Source organism: Zeus faber (assembly GCF_960531495.2).
Source record: "Zeus faber genome assembly, chromosome: 9".
NCBI classification, from domain to species: domain Eukaryota; kingdom Metazoa; phylum Chordata; class Actinopteri; order Zeiformes; family Zeidae; genus Zeus; species Zeus faber.
Window position 1 is genome coordinate 21,715,637 of NC_137197.1, and position 11,591 is coordinate 21,727,227.

An 11,591-nucleotide genomic window follows, 5' to 3' on the forward strand; every position below is an offset into this window, starting at 1 on the left:
CGGTGTCAGGACATTGAGGCGTACTTCCATGGCCTGAGTAGTCTGTGCACTGTTTGCTTTGTGTTTCTATATAGAGGGGTCCTGCTTTGCGAATGGCCAAAAAGCCTTTTCCCAGTGTGGTAGCAACACATGCTCCTGGAAAATAACATAGAAACGAAATTACATTAAAGTATTTGGAAATTTGCCCAATAACACAGTATGTTATGATTGGAAAAAAAATCAAATAAAAATGTAAATTATATTTCACTCTAATGGTCCATGCATCTATCTCTCTTATCAAATTGACTGTCTCTGTACCCATGTGCAGCCATGCCATGTTACTGCATGCAGTCTCAGTACAGATCATTTCACAGAACATTTCATTTTGTGGTCATTATCACAACTAGCACCATGCCCAGTATCACTACGCTGCCATTCAGCTAAATTTAGTATCTTTGGAGTGGGTTGGATTTCCTGCACTAGTTCTAGCACAATGCTTTAAATAGGTTAGTATGCACAAATAATAGTGTGGCTGTTTTTTATAAACTTTTTTTCCTTGCAAATGTATTATTATTTTTTTAACCAAGAATGAATCCCACTGCATCCATCCCAGCGACCAGGTCAATGCTGTCACTCTGGAACAGAGCAAGAAGATCTTTGACACAGTATTCTAATGCCTGGATTAAAAACAAAGGAACTGTGTTTAACCTGTGTTTAATACTTAAAATGTTAAGTTATAAACTCTGCAGCTGTATCTGCAGTGTTAGTCATACATGAGTCTGGTAAACCTATTGTGCTCTAAATACACATAACTTTGTTAAATACATGCGCTCGGCAAATAACCTGATGGGTTACCACACAAGTTTAGCACCAAATGTGATGACTCCAAGCTGGAGGCTCAATGGCTAATATTTACTTATAATATAATTTACTACTTATAATAAATGAGCCTCCAATCTCGTGAGAATACCAGTAGAGAGGAGGAGTTCATCTAACGCATTCAGAGTCTCCGTTTTGATTGTCCAATGCAATGACCTCATGGAATGGGAGGTCCGGAGCAGCGTAGTTCATTTTTCCCCTGTTTCCTCTGTTAGTTTGCAGCACTTAGAAACTAAACACTTCATGTTTAGTTGGTGGAGGAGCAGCAGAAGTCAGTGCTTGCATTTCATTTTCATACACACCAATTCAAGCTCTTTGCAGAACTTCTCGGCCATACGGGAGTAGGGGGTCCTTCAGCAGGATACCAGTCAGATAGGATAAAAGCTAGGGATGTCCCGATCAAGTTTTTTTGCCCCCGATCCCGATCCGAGTCGATTAATATTGACTATCTGCCGATACAGAGTCCTGATCTGATACCTTTATTTTCCGAGATTATACATTTGTACAGTGCACCCTTCAATTACATTAAAGTTATTAAAATCCCTCCAATGTATATGTGTGACAATTAAATAGCTCTGCAATGCATGAAGACAAAAAAATGCCTGCATCCAGGCTGACAGTAGCGCTTTGATTCAAAGGTCTACCACAGTAATATGCAGTGTCACAGAGAACGAAGGTTATCACTGCCGGGGTCTCTGACAACGGTGTTTCCAGAGAGATAATACAGTTTATATTTAAGTCTGTAGAGCCCCTGTCATGCCATGCTGTCCATCCCATACCATCCATACTCCCTCCAATATAACTGGTGTGTTTCTACTCCACTGCCTGTGTCTCTGAAAACGCCACTCAGACGTAGGCGTGTGGCAAGCAGTTTTATTACAGGACTTTGAAGCCTATTGTTATTTTTTTCTGTAGTGCTTCATCATAGATAATACTTTTCATGTTACCCTGTATTCTTTTAAAATAGTTGAATAAAATACACAATGTTTCATTTTACTATGCTCACAACCACCGCAATGGCAGGTGCCATATTGTGGCCGAGTATTTTACAGCCGGTGATTCTCTGCCCAGTTGATAGGATCTGTACCTTTCGATCCAAGGTGTGAAACCAAGTAACGGTTTGGATAATAAGTAGCATAACTCTGATAATAAATAACCAGCACTATTTAAGACACCAAAACAATGGGTATTTTATTAACCTATACTGTTTACATCATTAAAGAAAATCTTATTTTCTAAACGCTTTGTCTTACTTCTTCTGGGATTATAGGGATCATACCTTTTGCATTTTTTTGTGGCTTTGCATCTATTTTTTGCACCTTTTAATATTTAGCAAATACTGAATTGGCAAAAAATTGAGTTCAATCTCAACTGTGGAAATAATGTGCTCCATATTTTGCTATTCAAAATGGAGGTGAGTAGATCTTTATTTGCAGAACCGTCAGAACAGGAAGTCTACTCGAAACCTGGCTGGTCCAATGTATTCCATCAGCGTGCATGGTATAAACTATGACTTATTATTGTAAAAAAAAACAGAAAAAATATTTTTTATAGGTCCAGTCATAATTATACACAATAAATGTAATCCCTTACATTCATTTAAAGTACTGAAAGACAATAAAAGTAATCCCAACAGCTACAATATGCTCAAAAGGCTTACACAGTTGGGTGCAGCTCGACTATAATCCAACTAGAATTAGGTCAAATACTTATTAAAAATATTTCCAATACAAAACTCTGGTACCCAACGTGTATAATATCTTATAAATCTACTTTTTCTACTGTTTTTTTTCCACACATAAACACGGGTATTCATTTTGATTAATTGACTGCAAACAAATTATCTCAGAAAAGGAAAGCAAAGTTTGAAGAGTCTTCAAAAAATGATAATTTCGGAAAATGTTTTTCTGACCCCCTAGACATGTGTCATGGATACCTGTTGGTCCCGGATCCCAGTTTGAGAAACCCTACCTTAAATGGGCCATGGATATTGAATTGCCACTATGTTATGTTGCTGTCATTTTGACTTGTTGACCCTTACGGATTATAAATTCCTATCGGCATATTTCATACTTGTGGATGTTATGCTTCCAGGATGGACATTACTCGAATGACCAGAGTTTGATTCCTATTTAGTCATGCATGCATCCTGCAGTGCAAGACACACTGCATCACAACCAAAACACTGAGCCAAAAACTCTGACCTCGTTCTTTGACTTCAAAAGACATCAAATACAATGTCAGGGCCGGCGGTGTAAAACTCCAAATCCTCATGGATCCTTGGGCGTCCATTCTTGTGATTAACAGGTTAGGAGTCTGGGACTTTCACCTGGGCCTGAACCCTTTTCCTAAATCCTATGACTATTCATTTTATAAGAACCCTTTATTTCCCCTCAAGATTTTATCGGATGTTCCCTCTGGTGATTTTACATCATCTTTCTCCGCCTTCTGGAAATCGGATTTGGGTTTGCTTAGTCGGCTGGGTCCCCGCCTCTACTAGAGCCCTCCATAAGCCCCACCATGTGATGAACAGTGCAGGCTATATTGCTATATAGTGCAGGGCTTCCCAAATGGACCAAGACACACATTTAAGGAATATAAATAAATACAGTATATAATAATAGCCTGTACTTAGCTTTTCGTGGCTTTCATGCAAGGGCAGAACTTTGGGTTGAGGATTGGGGGTCCCCACCCTTCCTTCTTCCAGAGGCATTTTGGAGCCCCTGGAGCCTCTTCAAGGGCCCCTGAGGGTCCCCAGACCCCACGTTGCGAACCACAGTGCAAGGTTACGCCAGAGAGTCAATTATTTTTATATTATTATATTTCTTATTAATAAGAATCAAATCCATACAAACAACAACGTTATCGTGTTGTATAACAGTTAATACTATCCCCATTAATCGTGGCGTGATTATTGGGGGTTTTATTTGCCGGTTTTGATTAGTGGAGTGGTCTTAACCAACCCACCCACCTTGGAATCTACTGCTGCGCAGACCTCAACATGTTTGCATTTCCCAAATTGAAACAGTAGAACACATTTAGCTCGGGAGTGGACGACTAGCGACTCGGAATTACCGATTGTGGAATTCGACTTGCAGCGTATGCCCGTCGTTCGTATTTGGACGCGTGGTTTTTCTAGAAAAGTTTTATCATCTACACTGTTTTAAATTGAATTTAAAAGAACCACATTGTTTAAAAGTGAATCTAAAAACACTACACTGTGTGAATTTACAGTAAAACCCTGATTGATTAAAACGGAATTTAAATGCACCACACTGTCTTAAACAGAATTTAAAAGCACCACACTGGGTAAAACTGAATTTAAACACACCATACTGTTTAAAACGGAATTTAAACGCATGATACTGTTCAAAAAGGAATTTAAACGCACCAGACTGTGTAAAGCGGAAATTCAAACGCACCATACTGTGTAAAACGGAATTTAAACGCACCATACTGTGTAAAACGGAATTTAAACGCACCATACTGTGTAAAACGGAATTTAAACGCACCATACTGTTTAAAACGGAATTTAAACACCCCACACTGTTTAAAACCGAATTTAAACGCCCCATACTGTTTAAAACGGAATTTAAACGCCCCATACTGTTTAAAACAGAATTTAAGCACAACACACTGTTTAAAACTGAATTTGAACGCACCATACTGTGTAAAACGGAATTTAAACGCACCACACTGTTTAAAACCGAATTTAAGCACAACACACTGTTTAAAACTGAATTTAAACGCCCCATACTGTTTAAAACGGAATTTAAGCACAACACACTGTTTAAAACTGAATTTAAACGCACCACTCTGGCTAAAACGGAGCCCTGCAATGTGGCTGCGTGCGCTGCGGTCCTTCCTCCCACAAAGAGGGATCTTGTCCCAAGTGAACAATGCGATTTGGGTCATCCCAAAGCAGCACCCCACCTCCTCCTTTCTGTGGCACTTGAAAGATGGTCCAATCATCACCCCATCCTGGTTTCCATGGAACCCACCCCCCCCCTGCGCGGGTCGCCACAGTGAATTTGGATTTATTTTTCCCTGGTGAAGAGAGGGGGGTGAGGTGAGGTGAGGGGTAACTTGCGGTCATTTCTGTGCAAAGGGTTGGATGGATAGTGCGCATTAACCCCTCAAGAGCCCAAGGTTTCTTTTTCTTTCTCTTTCTTTCTTTTTTTGTTTTTTTTTTTGTTTGTTTTTAATTTAGAACAGAAACTGCTTTTAGCAGTGCGTGACGCACCAAGCGAATTTAGTTAGAGTTAGTTGCGAGGTTAAATAATGGAATGAACCGCAAGTGGTCCCATGGTCCGAGGAGGTACGTTCCCCTGACTCCTCCCAGCCTCGGTCGCGCTGCTGCCTTGCTTTAAAGCTGGGCTCCCGCGGCAGAGGCGCTGTCTGAGCCGCTGCGGTGCTGAAAGTGCCGCGCGTCCGGGATGTGGTGGCTGCTTCTGGTCTGTCTGTCTTACCAGGACAGGAACGTGGTCAAGGGCAAATTCCTCAGCGATGCCTACGAGGGCTTTGCCACCATCAACAGCACGATCTGCGCCGGGGTCTCCGTCGTGGGGATTAACTATCTGCACCGGGTGTCGGACGGGCTGGAGGAGGTGCGCTCCGTGGTGAGTCCCGCGGGGAAACTCCTGGCTTGCTCCGTGGTGGTTGACCCGGTGCGGGTGGAGTCCTTCATGCATGTGTGCAGACTGGGACTCAAGGGGCACGACACTCAGCGGTACGAGGGAACGGGGTCTGCGCACTTGGATCAAGCCAAGGCGGCGTGTGCGGGGTTCACCGGGAGACCGGAGCTCCGGGAGCGACCTGCGGAGCAACCAACGGAGCATCTATCAGAGCGTCCAGCAGAGCAAACCGCGGAGCAAACCGCGGAGCAAACCGCAGAGCGCCAAGCAGAGAAAACTGCAGAGAACACTGCAGACCAACCCTCTGAGCAAACTGCAGAGGAAAATGCACAGCGAGTGTCAGAGCAACCGTCAGATCAACCGCCAGAGCAACTGTCAGAGCAACTGGAGGGTGTCGACCACAGCTCTGAGATCCTGAAGAGATCCAAGAGAGGCTTCACCTATCCAGGGACTCTGTGGTGTGGAGCTGGAAACATGGCGGAGCACTACGACCAGTTGGGTAAGTTGTGTCTATAGGATTTACCAGTAGTGGTAGAAGTACTCAGACCTTGTCGTTCTGTAAAAGTACAAATGACACCAAATTGCTCTAGCAAAAGTGAAAGTACCACATTGACAATTCTGCTTAAGTAATTTTATATAAGTAGTTGCTCTTAAATGTATTAAAAGTAAAAGTACTGACATCTAATATCCTGTAATAGTGGAACCTTCGACAAAAGTGCTATTGAAGCTTTTTTTTCTGCAGATGATGCTCATGCAGATTACAATTTACTATTTACTATTTGGTAACACGGTAATTTGCAGAAAAAAATCACTATCATCACATTATACATCAGAAATGTAAAAGAGTAAAAATGACATATATATTTCATTTGAAATGTAGTGAAAATTAAAGTTAGGAATTAAAGTCGAAAGTCTGAATATACTCGAAAAAAACCTGTATCTATCTATCCATCTATTTATCTATCTATCAATCTGTCTGTCTGCTGTCTGTCTCTCTGTCTGTATCCAGGGGAGTTTGCAGACACAGACAGCTGCTGCCGTGTCCATGACCACTGTCCTCATGTCATCCACGCTCTCTCCTCTAAGTACGGCTACATGAACCTCAAGTGGCATTCCATCTGCCACTGCGAGTGTGACAATGCGTGAGTAGCTGTTTGGGATTCAAACACCCGCTGATGATGATAAGCAAACACACACACGCACGCACACGCACAAGCGCACACACACACACACACACACACACACACACACACACACACACACACACACACACACACACACACACACAATGGCATCACGTTGAAAAGTTGTGGCAACTTTCTCCAAAAGGATCAGCAAACAAACAATTCCCAATTTGTAGTTTGTAGTCACAGTTATTGCACTGCCAACAATAACAAACACCTGGAGTGGCAGTGGCTCCATGGCCGGGGTGGGGATAGGGTGGCGGTACTGTGAACCAACGTAATCCATTTAGATTGTATTGGGTTATATCATGGAAGTGCATTGAAACATATCAGGGACGACCCTGATCACCACACATTGATAGGGATTAAATCTCAATCTCATTTCTCAATATCTGATGTTGTAAAATGATCACACATGGACCTTTATTTCAGCTTTTCCTTTAATTCACAAAACCGACCATGCGCATAGTGCATTGTATTGAACTGTGTGAATTGTGTGGCTGCTCAAGCATTCTCCAAGAAAACTTCTAGGATTACCATAACGTGGCCCGACTGCGATAAAAAAAAAAAAAATCAGTGAAGTGAACTCCAAAATTTAAATGCCGATCGATTGCTTGTCTGAAATGGCTGAACGGAGATTGAAGCGACCATGTTGTGCTGTCGCTGCAGGTTGAAGCAGTGTCTGAGGAAGGTCAATGACACCGCCTCCCGGGTGGTGGGTCAGGCGTTCTTCAACGTGATGGAGGTGCCCTGCTTCGAGTTTGACTATGAGGATCAGTGTGTGGAGCGGCATTGGTACGGCCTGTAAGTACGGCACAGCCCCTGTCACCGCCTCCAGCTTGGCGTTAAGCGGCGTCGCGACGCACTCATCTCTTTCCCTCTTCTGTGTCTCTCCATCCCAGATGCAGAAAGTACGAGAAGCTCCCCGTGGCGGCGCTCAAGCAGTCCATCCCGTATGACTTTGGCGGGATCGATGTCATCGATGTGCTGACCATCGCCCCGTCCCAAAACCAGGAGGGACCCGGCGGGAGGGAGGAGCAGGAGGGCGGCCCGACGCCGCCCACCGCGCCGGGCCCCCCGAGCGCCGGCCCCGGGGAGCCGTCGCTGAAGAGCGTGGTCACGGCCGCAGAGGACTTCATCAAGGTGCTCGCCACCGTGTCCACCTCGCAGAGCTCCGCCGCCGACTCGGCCAAAGGAGAGACGCCCGCCACCGAGAAGAAGAAGAAGAAGAAGAAGAAGAACTCGGGGAAGGAGACGAAGAGGAAGAAGCAGAAAACCACCAACAAGCGCAAGAGGAAAGGGAAGGGAGGGAACAGAAAGCCCAAGGTAGACGCAGACGTCGGAGGAGAGCGAGGAGCTGCAGGTAACAAGGCCGAAATCGTTATGGAGGAAAGCAACTTCATAAATCAGGCTGAGATGGGCGAGGCGTTGGGCAGAAACACAAACAGGTTTATTGACGGTAAATTTGACTCGGGGAACGAGGAGACGTCCAACGAAGTCATGAAAGACCAACCGGTGATGGAGGAGATCGGTCCGGTCACATCGCACACGACCGCCGCCCAAAAGGACCCGGGAGCGACGGCCGCTGCTGCCTCTAGGTCCAACACCACGATGACTGCGGTTCCTCCCGAGAGACAAACCCCACGGACGACAAAGGGGGCGAGGAAGAGAAAAATGACCAAAATAAAATCAACTTCTTCCCCTGAAGACATTGTCATAAATATTACACCGACGGAGGAATCCGTTTGGAGCGCGACAAACCACTTAAGTATATTTTCTGCCCCTACCATCGTTACCCTATCCCCCACGGGGCAGAAGTTAGAGCGCAGTGAAAGGGGGTCTTTCCTGGGGGCCGCCGGGACCCCCATTGTAACCCCCCGCGCTCAAAGGAGCAGGTCAAAGGAGAGATCAGCTGGCGAAGGGAGAAAGAAAAGAAGGAAAACGGCCACCGCCGCTCCCATTATGGCGGCCAACCCTGAAAATTCCACTGCGGACGTTCTGAGGGGGATTAGCGGCGGCGGGGGCGCATCGATCGCCGCCCGGACACCGACAACAGAACCTGCAGAGGTGCGGCACAGAGTCAAACTGTTCACCGCCGTGCACCCGGCTTCCGCTGTTAGCGGCTTTAAAAACGAAAGGCAAAGGTCAAAAGGACTCGGGCCGAGAGGGCGAAGGGGGGAAGCTCCACCTCTCCAGAAATCCCTTCCGGACGCTGTTGATGTGCTGACCGCTGTTGAGATAAGCCGTCTATTGAGCACTCGTGCGACGGTCGCGACACCCGGTGCCCTGTCCGTAGAAACCAAGCGTTATGCAGAAAGCGGGAATCTAAACTCTGTCAGCAGCATTCCCTCCGCTGCCACAACCAGAAACAGACCGAAAAGCGGAAAGGAGAGGAAAACAAAGAAGCCGTTGCCCAATGCTCTCAGCGACGCCGTCGCTCCCCCTCGTAGCAGCCCGGCGGCACGAGAACCAATGACATTTCCGAGACCCGGGGCTTCCACCGCGCCGCCCCGAACCCAGCAGGCGACCGAGAGGGTCCGGGGGGCGCGCGCCAGGGTGTTCTACGTGACGACCGCAGCCACGCCCCTCATAAGCCCGATGCAGTTATCCATCCAGAGGGCGAAAGAGCAGTTTGTCCGCAAGAAAAGGAGAAAAGCTGCGCTCTTCTCCGGCCAGCAGTAAGCCGCCGTTGTGTCCTCGTAGGGGGATCGGGTGAACAGGCCTTTTAGTTCGACGTTTTACACAATAATCTGTTCTTGTTCAACATTTGAGCCACTATTGACAGGAATCTGATATTTTGATCTGTTAAACTGTTATGAATGAATGTGCGTAATAAAAATCTGAGACGATTACAACTGTGTCTGTTTATACCAGTGATGTTGCGGTTATGTAATGAATTAGAAAAAATGGCATTAAATTCTCACCTTGTATCGGGTATTTGCTGTCATAAAATGAGTGATTTATGTAAAAGTGTAATATTTTTTATTCTTTGATCTGTACTTTATCTGCAAGATTAATATTTGCATGTAGACAAATTGATGTGGGAAACTCTTGAGTTGAAAGTATTGAATGTACCGCCTTGAGACGAACCCTTAAATTCAACTGTTCTTTCAATTATTTCACTAACGTTCCCCTCATAATCCAGACGTGGATTAATAGCAATTACATAATGAGTGGATTAGAACCTGGTGAATATTCGGCTATACTGTATGTCATCTTAAATCCAAACCTACTTTGCTTTCTACGAACAATTCTTTCCACACCGTAGACACGGTCCACGCCAGGAAACTCGCCGGCGTTCCAAGTTTTATTTATTGTGCTCTTTTGTTGGAAGGGACTGAGGACTTTGGATTTAGCCCCCCCCTCAGGCCTCGGCTGAAGGAAGGGGGTCACATTCTCGACAAAGGATTAGGTGTTCGCTAAGCACAGCATTCTCCGCGTCCCAAAATTTGACTCGTAACACAGAGACAGAAATCCCGCGTCAGCTGATCCTCACATGCCTCCACAGGGGCTTACCTGGTTCGTTTTTAATGAATGAGCTATTTTTCCCCCCCGAAAAAAACCTCGTTACCAAGCGCTTGAATGACGCCAGGAGTAGAAATGAGTGAGTATGATAAGTTGGCAGGTAAAGCCATGGGAACAATGTCATAATGAGGATTTAAATTATGCTAAATGATTTTTGGAAGACACCCAATCTCCCCAGACAGTAAGATAAGCTGTAATGAAAGTCATCTAATTGGATCCATTATGGAGCCATTTGTCACACTTATGGTGGAAAATGGAGTCTAAGTCCCCATCCTAACAAAAAGTCATTTACCCCTAAATGTGAAGAAGTAGTAGTAGAACTAGTATTTAGCCCCAATAACTAGTGATGTTTAATTCACTGATGTGTCATATCATTATTATTATTATTATTATTGTTATTATTCTTATTATTATGGAGTGAAGTCACACGACAAAGAAACAAAAAGCTTTTAACGAGACGTTTCTTTTAATTACTCAACAGGCAAACTGAGAAGTTGTAGACACGGTTTGGTGATGTTAAGCTTTGTACATTAATAGTTGAAGTTGGTCGGAAAACAAACAAACAAAAAAAAAAAACACGTGTAACACAAACGCTTACAGAGTACAACACACTGAAATGTTTTATTGACAATGTTGGTTCAGGAAGTACGGTACTAAATGTTTCAACAGTGCATTTCACTCCTCCCACGCGCATGCGCACGCACGCACACACACGCACACACACACACGCACACACACACACACACACACACACACACACACACACACACACACACACACACACACACACACACACACACACGCGCACACGCACGCACACACACACACAGTATGGGTAATAAGGTCCTCTTTCATTTGGCACATATTGAAACTAAGTTTGGCCTTCAGCTTTTTGTAGAAAGACGCTGGACAGAACTAAGGCGAAAACCAAAATTAAACAATACAAATTACCACCAAATAAAGTGCCTGATTTGTTCTAATTTGTAAAGCATGCATTGGAACTTTTAAGTCTGATTCAGACGAGGCATGCATGATATATTTGCTCTTTTTACTGAATGGTACAAAAGGAGGGTTATTACCGGCTATGTAGTGACATTTAACCTTTTGATTACGTTTGTGCAAATGTACAGTTGTGAAACAAGGAAAAAAAACAACCTCTTATTAGGACATTGAAATATGTTGACAAAGAGGAGCAACTAGTATTTGCATATATGTAAAGAGCAACATTTTTGTATCATCAAGACTCATCATGAAATCTAACATACGTATGAAAGCCTCATGAAAAGGAAAATGGTTTTTTTAACACTTTTCTGTCTTTTTTTAGGGTTAATTAAGGATTAAACTGTTTCTACTGAGTCCCTTTGTGACCATTCTTCAGTCTCATTTCGGC